The sequence below is a fragment of the Zalophus californianus genome, chromosome 10 (genome assembly GCF_009762305.2).
Source record: "Zalophus californianus isolate mZalCal1 chromosome 10, mZalCal1.pri.v2, whole genome shotgun sequence".
Classification (NCBI taxonomy): domain Eukaryota; kingdom Metazoa; phylum Chordata; class Mammalia; order Carnivora; family Otariidae; genus Zalophus; species Zalophus californianus.
This window is the reverse complement of record NC_045604.1, coordinates 69,346,351-69,359,035: the sequence shown is the minus strand read 5'-3', so window position 1 is coordinate 69,359,035 and position 12,685 is coordinate 69,346,351.

Here is a 12,685-nt window from a genome sequence, read left to right as displayed (position 1 = left end):
TACTTAAGAACCTTAATTTTCGTATGTAATTTTTTTTTTCATTTCACATCCCAATTTGTCCTATACATCATTACTGATCACCTCAGTCAATCTAGGCTGCTATCAAAATATCACAGACCAGGTGGCTTATAAACAATAGAAATTGATTTCTCACCATTCTGGAGGGTGCATGTCTGAGGTGAGGGTGTCTCTGATGGCAGACTTCTTGTTTTATCCTCACTTGGAGGGAAGGCACTGGCACCCTAACCTGTTCTAACACCATCACATTTTTCATTAGGATTCCAACACATGGATTTGGGGGAACACAAACATTCACACCATAGTCCTGATATCAGTTGACTTTTGTACATTTACCTTCTAGTTTGCTCTTTGTCATCTTTACATTTTCTTACCAAGGGACAGGAACAGTGGGCTCTATTTCAGGTGGAATTTCCAAATTATGACACTAGATACTCAGAACTCTAAATTTCAGAGATTCCCCAGACCTTTCCTGAGCAGGTGAACTGGCCACAGCTAAACTGTGAGTGGGTGGTGTCCGCGGCTTCCAGACAATTTGGGGTTGTGAGGACAAAGTAGAGAGACGGTCCTCGGGGCGCAGGAGGGAGATCCATGGCAGGTTCCCCAGAGATGTGTCATCCGAGGCGAGCACAGGACCCTAGGTGTCCTACTTTCTCACGCGTTTATTTGTACTTTCTCCTGTAGCATTTCAGCAGGATATATCTTACAGAATTGTCCCTTCATCAGGGCTTTGGCCCTTCATAACCATGGCATACCATAGTACTTTTCACAGATTCCGCTTCTTGGAGAGGAGAAGCACTGAGAGCAACTGGCTGCAAGTGTGCGTGGGGCTGGAGCAGGTTTGTGTGGGGCCAGTGGCCTGGCCACCCTGGGCCCCACTCGAGGTCCTCTCTGTTCTGGTGTTGACAGTTGGATGCATATTGAGAAGTAGGTGTGATAAAAATCACCACGTTATTTAGGCTTAAATATATTAGTTATACCAAACTTGAATTTCTTAAAAATTAACTTTTCTGGTTTTAATGGAAGTAAACTCATCAACCATTTTTTTTTCTTTTGTTGAGGAAGTCACAGTTGAATTGGCAGCACATTTGTGATGGTACGTAAAATAATGTTTGCTTTGATACTATAATCAGAACACTCAGGTGTTTACTAGAACCCATCTGTTTCTGGGGAATTTTCCAATGGGAGATTTTTTTTTTTTTTTAAGATTTTATTTATTTATTTGAGAGAGAGAATGAGAGAGAGCGTGCACAAGCAGGGGGAGTCGGAGAGGGAGAAGCAGACTCCCTGCTGAGCAGGGAACCCGATGCGGGACTCGACCCCGGGACTCCAGGATCATGACCTGAGCTGAAGGCCGTCGCCTAACCAACTGAGCCACCCAAGCGCCCCCGATGGGAGATTTCTAAGCCTTACTGCGACCTTTCATGCTCATTGGTCTGTTTCTATTTTCATTATCTCAGGGTCCATTTTGCTAATGTGCATTTTTACTTGGAAATTACCCATTTCCTCTGCGCTTCCAGTGTTCTCTTATTTGATTTAAAAAAAATTTTAAACTTTTAAGTACAACTGGCAACGCAGGGCTTAAACTCACGACCCTCAGATCAAGACCTTAGCTGAGATCAGAGTCGGATGCTTAACCAGTTGAGCCATCCAGGCGCCCCTCTCTTATTTGACTTTTAATTTCTATTGTTTCTCTTTTTTTCCAGAATTGTCACAGTTAATGAACCAATACTGATATCTTATTATTCACCGAAGTTCATATTGTGTCCGGTTTCCCTCTGTTCTGCCTTTGGGGCTCGAGGGTTCCATGTGGGGCATCACATGATCACAGGTGGTCATCACATCTCTTCAGGCTCTTCTTGGCTCTGACGGTTTCTGAGATTTCCCTTGTTTCAGTGACCTTGACGGTGTTGAGGAGGAATGGTCAGATGTTTTGTGGATTTAGCTCCACTTCTGTGATGGGTGGTTGAGTGTCTCCATCAAGCATTTGGAATTCTTGTGCATTGTTTTCTACTCATTACCAAAAAAAAAAAAAAAAAAGGGTCTATGTAATAAGTTATTTTTACCAGTGTGAACACCTGGGTAGTTATTTTAGGCGTTGGTTTTATTCCAGCAGTAGGGTGTTTGGTTGATAAATTTATTCCTGCTGTGGCTCTTTCTGTTGTCTCCTGTTTCCCTTGACCTAATTTCAACTTGGTAGATTTTCATTATTGGTACTTACTCATTTTCTTTTTTTTTTTTTTTTAAAGATTTTATTTATTTATTTGAGAGAGAGAGAATGAGAGATAGCACGAGAGGGAAGAGGGTCAGAGGGAGAAGCAGACTCCCTGCTGAGCAGAGAGTCCGATGCGGGACTCGATCCTGGGACTCCAGGATCATGACCTGAGCCGAAGGCAGTCGCTTCACCAACTGAGCCACCCAGGCGCCCGGTACTTACTCATTTTCTGATACTTCAGGATTATCCTGGCTCCTATAGTCGCTGTCTCAGCCCTTAGAGCCAGCCATCTCTTCCAAGAGCCCTTTTTCTGGAGAATGGCATAAAAAAAACTTATATACCACGGGAACTAAATCTGCTCAGATGACAATGCAAGGAAATAGATGTGTATGTTCTAGTGAAAATTAAATAAAGGAAACCTTGCTTAAAGTGGGGCCAGGAAGCCTGAAGGCGGGGCTCTGACACCCGTACCACTACTTGGGCCAACACCAGCAGAAAGAGCTTGGTCTAAGTGATGCCTTTTTTTTTTTTTTAAGATTTTATTTATTTATTTGAGAGAGAGAATGAGAGATAGCACGAGAGGGAGGAGGGTGAGAGGGAGAAGCAGACTCCCCGCTGAGCAGGGAGCCCGATGCGGGACTCGATCCCGGGACTCCAGGATCATGACCCGAGCCGAAGGCAGTCACTTGACCAACTGAGCCACCCAGGCGCCCCTAAGTGATGCCTTTTTTTAAAACAGTTTACAACAATACTCCCTAATTTCCTATTTAAACCCAACACAAACTGACCCTTCCTTTGTCTTTTTGGAGTTGCCTGTAGTTTGCCGTAGTTTTCTTGTCCCGAATTGCAGTTCCTCAGCTTTTCCCGAAGAAACTCATTTTGCTGGGAAGATAACTGGCAATTCTATCTTTAAGGTTGACAGTTTCTCAGTTGATTGTCTATATGAAGCTCAAGATGAGTTTATACTGATATCTCCAACTGCATCCACTATCATGTGGAGGTTGTAACCTTTTCCCCTTGCTTATCTGTAACTTCCCACTCCAAGGGTGATAAACTTGTTAAGAAACAAAATCCCCCTGAGTTAATTGAAAGATCCAGTTGGCTTTATTCAGTGATTCATGACTCTGGAAGCATCCTATCTAGCAAATAGATAGCATCTCCATCGAGTTGTAAGAAAGGAAAGGATTTTTAAGGCAGGGAGAGAAGGGAAAAAAAGAAATTATTAGCAATGAATGTGTCATTTTAGGAAGGTAGCCCTCCTAAGGGAAACACAGGGGTATATCAGTAAATTTCCTTGTCAGGCCATTTTCGGCCTGTGGTTTTCTTTTTAACCCTTGGCCCCCACCACCTGTCATTTATTTAATTCATTGTTCCACTCCAGGTTATAGATGTAGTGCTTTCAGAATTGTTAGCTACTATCCCCATGAGAAAGAATTTTGTAAGATAGAGTCCACGAGTGCCTAGGTGGCTCAGTCAGTTAAGCGTCTGCCTTCGGCTTAGGTCGTGATCTCCAGGGTCCTGGGATTGAGGCCCCCCCCCCCAGCCCCGCAACTGGCTCGCTGCTCAGCAGGGAGCTTGCCTAACCCTCTCCCTCTACCTGCTGCTCCCCCTGCTTGTGCGGGCTCTCTCTCTCTCTGTCAAATAAATAAATAAAATCTTTAAAAAAAAAAAAGAGTCCATTGTTTATGTATAGTACATTTTTTTTTTTTTTTTTTTTTGGAGCTTAGTCTACAGATTCCATTCATTTCCAAAGTTTCTTAGGTCGGATTGTTGTGAAATGTTGGGGTCCCGGAGCAAACAGAATTCTTGAGACGTCTTTGATGCCAAAAAGGTGGTTTTATTAAAGCACAGGAACCGGACTCATGGGCAGAAAAAGCTGCATTGGGATTGTGAGGAGTGACTGATTATATACTTTCAAGTTGGGATGGGGTTAAGGGACGTTGTAAGTCTCTAAGGAATTCAGAAGCAAGGTTTCCAGGACCTTGAGGGGTCATTTACTACTGTCTAGTAAAACCTTAAGTCATGAAACCTTCAGATGTATATCAGTGGGCCATATGTTTAGAGGATGATTGCTAACATATATCTTGAGGGATGGTGGAGGTAAAGGAAGTTTTTTTTTAAAGATTTTTATTTATTTATTGAGAGAGAGAGAGAATGATAGAGAGACAGCATGAGAGGGAGGAGGGTCAGAGGGAGAAGCCGACTCCCTGCTGAGCAGGGAGCCCGATGCAAGACTCGATCCTGGGACTCCAGGATCATGACCTGAACTGAAGGTTGTTGCTTAACCAACTGAGCCACCCAGGCGCCCTGGTGAAGAAAGTTTCTAAGGGAATTTTTATACGTTGAAGAAGACTTAACAGGATCCTGGTCGTCAGGCTAATGTTAAGCCAAGGTTGCCTTTTGCCCTTGGCAAAGTATCAGTATTGAGTTCCTGGAGGAAGTTGAGTTCCTGGAGGAAGATCACCCTGCTTGTGTTCAGTATGTGTTAATGGGCTGTGATGAGGGAACAGAAGGCTGGCTGAAGACAAGGCACAAGCTGACACCCTGCAACCTCCCCCCACCCCCCACTCCTGAGTGGGACCTGTGTGACATTCTTCCAGGAATCTCCCAACTATCTTAATGTTAATGCCTTGCTAGAGGGGAAAACAACCTTAACTTGACAATGGCAAGACCTCTGGTATCTTGTAGGTCGGTCCTCTTTAGCGTATGAAAGTTCTTTGGAAACCTCCTTTTTCCTTCCCCCACCTTCCAGTATATAATCCCCACTCCTCAAGACCCCTGTGCAGCAGCTCTTTCTGCCCATAGGTCCTGTCCCCGGGCTTTAATAAGCCACCATTTTGCATCAAAGGTGTCTCAAGAATTCTTTCTTGGTCATTGGCTCGAGACAAACCTCCCCCCACTGAACCTCACCTATATTCTAAAACCTCATCAGGCTGCAAAGGAAATTCACTTTTTTTCTGTATTTCTTTTGCCTTTGTTCTCCGTATCAAGATGAAGACCTTTTGCCCTATCACCTACAGTCAGTTTTTCCCTTGGAAAAACTTTGGACTTAAGCATTTCTAATAGGAGAGCTGTCTCACTGTTGTTCAAATTTGTAATTTCCTAATGATAGAGGATGTCGAGCATATTTTTGTATGCTGATTTTGTATTTGTATGTCTTCTTTGTGCAGGTATGTGTTCAGATATTTATCCATTGTCAATTAGGATTTTTTTTTTTATTGTTGAGTTCTGAGGGTTTTTTGTATGGTTTGAATATAAATCCTCTATCAGGTGTGTGTTTTGCAAATATTTCCTTGCAGTCTGTGGGTTGTCTTTTAGTTCTTTGAGCAAGGTCTTTCATAGTAGAGGTGTTAATTTTATAAAGTTCACAGTATAATTTCTTTTTTCTTTTTTGGATTGGATTTTGGTGTTGTGTGTTGAAACTCACCACTAAGCCCGGGGCGCCTGGGTGGCTCAGTCGGTTGAACGCCTGCCTTCCTCTCCGGTCGTGGTCCCGGGGTTCTGGGATTGAGCCCCGCGTCTGGCTCCCTGCTCAGTGGGGAGTGTGCCTCTCCCTCTGGCCCTCGCCCAGCTCGTGCTCCCCGCCTCTCACTCTGTCACTCTCTCAAATAAATAAATAAAACATTAAAAAAAAACCTCATCACCAAGCCCAAGGTCACGTGGATTCCTTTTCTTTCTGATAATTTGATAGTTGTGCATTTTAAATTTATGTACAATTTGGTGTGAATTTTGGTGTAAGTTGTAAAGCTTTGGTCTACATTTCATTTTATTCTATATGCTTTCCAAGTAATTGTTCTTTAGGTGTTTCTGGAGAAGCCGGGATATTGTACTCCATTTCAGGTAGAAAGTCCCCAAAATTTATCGGATTCAGCTGGCCCCGGGGGAAGGGGTCGGTGCCTCCCCTGAACTGTGCACCGAGTCCTGCACTGCCTCCGCTGGCCGCAGGGGGCGCCCGAACCCAGCTGCCCACCCCGTGCGGCGCGTGCGCGCTCAGGCGGCTTCATCTCTGCCTGGGGTGCCAGGAGTCCTCCCCCGGACCCGCTGTGGAGGTTTGGGAGGACGTGGGACCGCCTCCACACCGACAGGAGCCCGGCCTTCTCAGGACCCGCCTGGGAGGAGAAGGTGAGGAGAAGCCGCCTGAGCGGGGACTGCTGAGGGGGTCCCTGCTCACAGGAAGGGCGCGCTGTGTAGACCGTGGGGTTTCCGTGGCTTTGTGTGCGGTGACGTGGGGTCCCGGGGGTGCTGTGCGCGGGGCTGTCGGGGCTCCCCTTTCTGGACTCGGATCCGCTCCGGGGGTCCATGCGTCTGTGTTTATGCGCCGCATGGATTCGGTTCCTGGGGCCCCCCCGGCGGTCTGCGGGCAGGGAGCGGGCCCCCGCCGCCTCCGCCCCGCCGGGTCCGTCCCGCGTCCACACCCGCTTCAGGGCTGTCGGGGCGGTCCTGGAAGTTCCGTAGCGCCGGCGCCGACTCTGTAGCCGGCTTTGGGGAGAGTAGATATTTTCACAGTGTTGGTTCTTCCCTGAGCACAGGATGTCTTCCCGTCTCCGTGTGTCTCCCTCGATGTCTGTCATCAGTGTCTCACGGGTGTGTGTGTGTGTGTGTGTGTGTGTGTGTGTGTGTGTGTGTGTGTGTGTGTGTGTGTGTGTGTGTGTGTGTGTGTCAGAGAACAGGTCTGTCACCTGTGTGTGTGTGTGTGTGTGTGTGTGTGTGTGTGTGTGTGTGTGTGTGTGTCAGAGAACAGGTCTGTCACCTGTTCAGTATTTCTTGGAGAAGGTGGGGGAAGTTGGGAGGGTTGTTTTGAAGGAAAGTCCTCTGGAGAGAAGCAGGGGTTCGGGGTGATGGAGGGAGCTGAGCTGCAGGGAGGGTGGATTTCTGGGAGGAGGTGAACCCTACGTCTTCCCCTTTGGGGCCTGTGGCTGATGAGTCTCTCCTGTGGAGGCTTCTAAGGCTGGGTCTGTAACTGACAATTGTTCCTGTAACTGACCCTGAGTGGCAGGCTCCCCCCGCCAGCCTCCCCTTCTGGCATCCCCAGTCCACTTTCCTGAGGCTTCCCTTCACGCACTTTCACAGTTCTAACCAGTTTTTGGTGAGCACTGTGGAAAATTGGCATTTCAGATCCCACTGCTTCTACTGCGCCCAAGACACAGGAGCCACCGACTTAATCCTCCCACGAGTCTCTTGCTACCATGTGGCCTCCTTCAAGGGCGAGTGGCCTCTCCACGGTGGGTGAACTGGATCTGGGAGGGCTTGGCCTCCATCACGAAGTCTGATGTCGTCTCTGCTTCTGTGACCTGGTGCTGACATGGTTGTTTGGAAGAGTAATTGACTCTGCGGAGATTTCAAAGTGCGGGAAGCCTGTCACCGCAGCACAAATACGCTTTATCTCCACACTCAGACCCCCCAGCTGTCGTTTCTTTTTTCTTTTCTTTCTTTTAAGATTTTATTTATTTATTTGACAGAGACAGACACAGCGAGAGCGGGAACACAAGCAGGGGGAGTGGGAAGAGGGAGAAGCAGGCCCCCCACTGAGCAGGGAGCCCGACGCGGGGCTCCGTCCCAGAACCCTGGGATCACGACCGGAGCCGAAGGCAAACGCTTAATGACGGAGCCACCCAGGCGCCCCCCAGCTGTCGTTTCTTAACCGCATTTGTCACTTCACACGGGGTGCTTCAGTGTGTTTTACCCAAAACAGGGACACTCTCCCTTGGAACCACTACATAACTCTAAATGAGGAAACCAAGGTGGTTTCCACATTATAACACAGGCCCACTTCCACTGTCACCACCTGCCCCGTGGTCTGAAATGTCCTTTTCCATTCAGATCCAGTTTTCTGTTTCTGGAACTGCTCCCGAGACTTTCCCTTATTTGCACAACCCTGATGGATTTAAGGAGCACAGATGGCTCCAATCTGAGTGGCCTTTTCTGTCAGGCTTCTGTCACTGGGGCTGCTTTCAGTGTCCATCCACGTTGTGGCAGGCATCAGTCCCTCATTCACTTTTTCACTGTGACTAAACATAGTAACACTGACCCCTTAAAACATGTCAGGTACACAGTTCTCTGGCCTTAGCTGAGTTCCCACGGTTGTACGTCATTCTCCAGAACTTTTTCCTTCTCCCCGAGGGGGATTCTGCTTGCTTGAAACACCCAACTCCCCATTCCCCTTTCCCCTCGGCCCCTGCAGCCACATTCTACTTTGTGTCTCTGGATATTTCATATAAGTGGGGTCATACAGTATCTGTCCTTCTGTGACTGGCTGATGTCACTCAGCGTGATGACTTCCAGGTTCAATCTGTATTGTAGCCTGTGTCAGAACTCCCTTCGTTTTTAAGGCTGAATCGTGTTCCATTGTGTATATACTACATTTTGTTTATCCGTTCATCTGTTAATGGTTACTTGGGTTTCTTCCACCTTTTGGCTGTTGTGAAAAATGCTGCTCTGAATAAGGACACATGAATATCTGCTCAAGCTTTTGTTTTCAATTCTTTTGGGTACATATGCTGAAGTGGAATTCTGTGTTAAATTTTTTGAGGAGTCATCATATTGTTTCCACAGATGCACCACTTTTTTCATCTTAAAAAGCTATTTTTATTCATATTCTAGTCAACCTGTTAAATGAATCCATAATATGCTAACACTTCTTTGCATTTTATTTTATTTATTTATTTAATTTTAGTTTTTTATTATTAACATATAATGTATTATTTGTTTCGGGGGTATGGGGCTGTGATCCATCGGTCTTACACAACACACAGTGCTCACAACACATACCCTCCCCAGTGTCCATCACCCAGCCACCCCATCCCTCCCACCCACCTCCTCTCCAGCAACACTCAGTTTGTTTCCTGAGATTAAGAGTCTCTTATGGTTTGTCTCCCTCTCTGGTTTCTTCTTGTTACATTTTTCCCTCTCTTCCCCTGTGATCCTCTGCCTTGTTTCTCAAATTCCACATATCAGTGAGATCATATGATAATTGTCTTTCTCTGATTGACTTATTTTGCTTAGCATAATACCCTCTAGTTCCATCCACATTGTTGCAAATGGTAAGATTTCATTTTTTGATGGCAGTATAATATTCCATTGCATATATATATATATATATATATATGTGTGTGTGTGTGTATATATATATATATATGTGTATATATATATATATATATATATATATATATATATATACACCACATCTTCTTTATCCATTCATCTGTCCATGGACATCTGGGCTCTTTCCATAGGTTGGCTATTGTGGACATTGCTGCTATGAACACTGGGGTGCAGGTGCCCCTTCAGATTACTACATTTGTATCTTTGAGGTAAATACCCAGTAGTGCAATTGCTGGGTCGTAGGGTAGCTCTGTTTCCAACTTTTTGAGGAACCTCCATACTGTTTTCCAGAGTGGCTGCACGGGCTTCCATTCCCACCAACAGTGTAGGAGGGTTCCCCTTTCTCCGCATCCCTGCCAACAGCTGTCGTTTCCGGACTTGTTAATTTAAACTATTCTGACTGGTATGAGGTGGTATCTCATTCTGGTTTTGATTTGTATTTCCCTGTTCCTGAGTGATGTTGAGCACTTTTTTATGTGTCTGTTGGCCATTTGGATGTCTTCTTTGGAGAAATGTCTGTTCATGTCTTCTGCCCATTTCCTAATTAGATTATTCCTTGGGTTTTGAGTTTGGGAAGTTCTTTATAGATCTTGGATACCAGCCCTTTATCTGATACGTCATTTGCAAATATCTTCTCCCATTCTGTCGGTTATCTTTCGGTTTTGTTGACTATTTCCTTTGCTGTGCAAAAGCTTTTTATCTTGATGAAGTCCCAATAGTTCATTTTTGCCCTTGCTTCCCTTGCGTTTGGTGATGTGTCCAGGAAGAAGTTGCTGCAGCTGAGGTTTTTAAGAGGTTGCTGCCTGTCTTTTCCTCTAGGATTTTGATGGATTCCTGTCTCACATTTAGGTCTTTCATTGATTTTGAGTCTATTCTCTGTGTATGGTGTAAGGAAATGGTCCAGTGTCATTCTTCTGCATGTGGCTGTCCAATTTTCCCAACACCGTTTGTTGAAGAGACTGTCTTTTTTCCAATGGACATTCTTTCCTGATTTGTTGAAGATTAGTTAACCCTAGAGTTGAGGGTCCATGTCTGGGCTCTCTGTTCTGTTCCATTGATCTATGTGTCTGTTTTTGTGCCAGTACCATACTGTCTTGATGACAGCTTTGTAATAGAGCTTGAGGTCCGGAATTGTGATGCCACCAGCTTTGGTTTTCTTTTTCAACAATCCTCTGGCTATTCGAGGTCTTTTCTGGTTCCATACAAATTTTAGGATTATTTGTTACAGTTCTGTGAAAAAAGTTGATGGGATTTTGATAGGGATTGCATTGAATGTGTAGATTGCTCTAGGTAGTGTAGACATTTTCACAATATTTGTTCTTCCAGTCCAGGAGCATTGAATGTTTTCCATTTCTTTGTGTCTTCCTCAATTTCTTTCATGAGTATTCTATAGTTTTCTGAGTACAGATCCTTTGCCTCTTTGGTTAGGTTTATTCCTAGGTATCTTATGGTTTTGGGTGCAGTTGTAAATGGGATCAACTCCTTAATTTCTCTTTCTTCTGTCTCGTTGTTGGTGTATAGAAATGCAGCTGATTTCTGTGCATTGATTTTATATCCTGCCACTTGACTGAATTCCTGTATGAGTTCTAGCAGTTTTGGGGTGGAGTCTTTTGGGTTTTCCACATGAAGTATCATATCATCTGCAAAGAGTGAGAGTTTGACTTCTTTGCTGATTCGGATGCCTTTTATTTCTTTTTGTTGTCTGATTGCTGAGACTAGAACTTCTAGCACTATGTTGAACAGCAGTCGTGATGGTGGACATCCTTGCCGTGTTCCTGACCTTAGGGGGAAAGCTGTTAGTTTTTCCCCATTGAGAATGATATTTGCTGTGAGTTTTTCAGAGATGGCTTTTATGATATTGAGGTAGGTACCCTCTATCCCTACACCCTGAAGAGTTTTAATCAAGAAAGAATGCTGTACTTTGTCAAATGCTTTTCCTGCATCTATTGAGAGGATCGTATGGATTTTGTCTCTTCTTTTATTAATGTAATGTATCACATGTTGATTTGTGAATGTTGAACCAACCTTGCAGCCCAAGAGTAAATCCCACTTGGTTGTGGTGAATAATCCTTTTAATGTACTGTTGGATTCTGTTGGCTTGTATTTTGGTGAGAATTTTTGCATCCATGTTCATCAGGGATATTGGTCTGTAATTCTCCTTTTTGGTAGGGTCTTTGTCTGGTTTTGGGATCAAGGTAATGGTGGCCTCATAAAATGAGTTTGGAAGTTTTCCTTCCATTTCTATTTTTTGGAACAGTTTCAGAAGAATAGGTATTAATTCTTCTTTAAATGTTTCTTAGAGCGGCACCTGGGTGGCTCAGTTGTTAAGCGTCTGCCTTTGGCTCAGGTCATGATCCAAGGGTCCTGGGATCGAGCCCCGTGTCAGGCTCCTTGCTCTGTGGGAAGCCTGCTTCTCCCTCTCCCTCTGCCCCTGCTTGTGTTCCCCCTCTCGCTGTGTCTCTCTCTGTCCAATAAATACATAGAATCTTAAAAAAACAAAAATGTTTGGTAGAATTCCCCTGGGAAGCCATCTGGCCCTGGGCTCTTGTTTGTTGGGAGATTTTTGATTGCTGCTTCAATTTCCTTGCTGGTTATGGGTCTGTTCAGGTTTTCTATTTCTTCCTGGTTCAGTTTTGGTAGTTTATACGTCTCTGGGAATGCATCCATTTCTTTGAGATTGCCCGATTTGTTGACATATAGTTGCTCATAATATGTTCTTATAATTGTATTTCTGTGGTGTTGGGTGTGATCTCTCCTTTTTCATTCATGATTTTATTTATTTGGCTCCTTTCTCTTTTCTTTTTGATAAGTCTGGCCAGGGGTTTATCAATCTTATTAATTCTTTCAAAGAACCAGCTCCTTGTTTCGTTGATCTGTTCTACTGTTCTTTTGGTTTCTATTTCATTGATTTCTGCTCTAATCTTTATTATTTCTCTTCTCCTGCTAGGTTTGGGCTTTATTTGCTGTTCTTTCTCCAGCTCCTTTAGGTGTAGGGTTAGGTTGTGTATTTGAGACCTTTCTTGTTTCCTGAGAAAGGCTTGTAGTGCTATATACTTTCCTCTTAGGACTGCCTTTGCTGCATCCCAAAGATTTCGAACAGTTTCGTTTTCATTTTCATTGGTTTCCATGAATTTTTAAAATTCTTCTCTAATTTCCTGGTTGACCCATTCATTCTTCAGTAGGATGCTCTTTAGCCTCCATGTATTTGAGTTCTTTCCAACTTTCCTCTTGTGATTGAGTTCGAGTTTCAAAGCATTGTGGACTGAAAATATGCAGGGAATGATCCCAGGCTTTTGGTACCAGTTGAGACCTGATTTGTGACCCAGGATGTGATCTATTCTGGAGAATGTT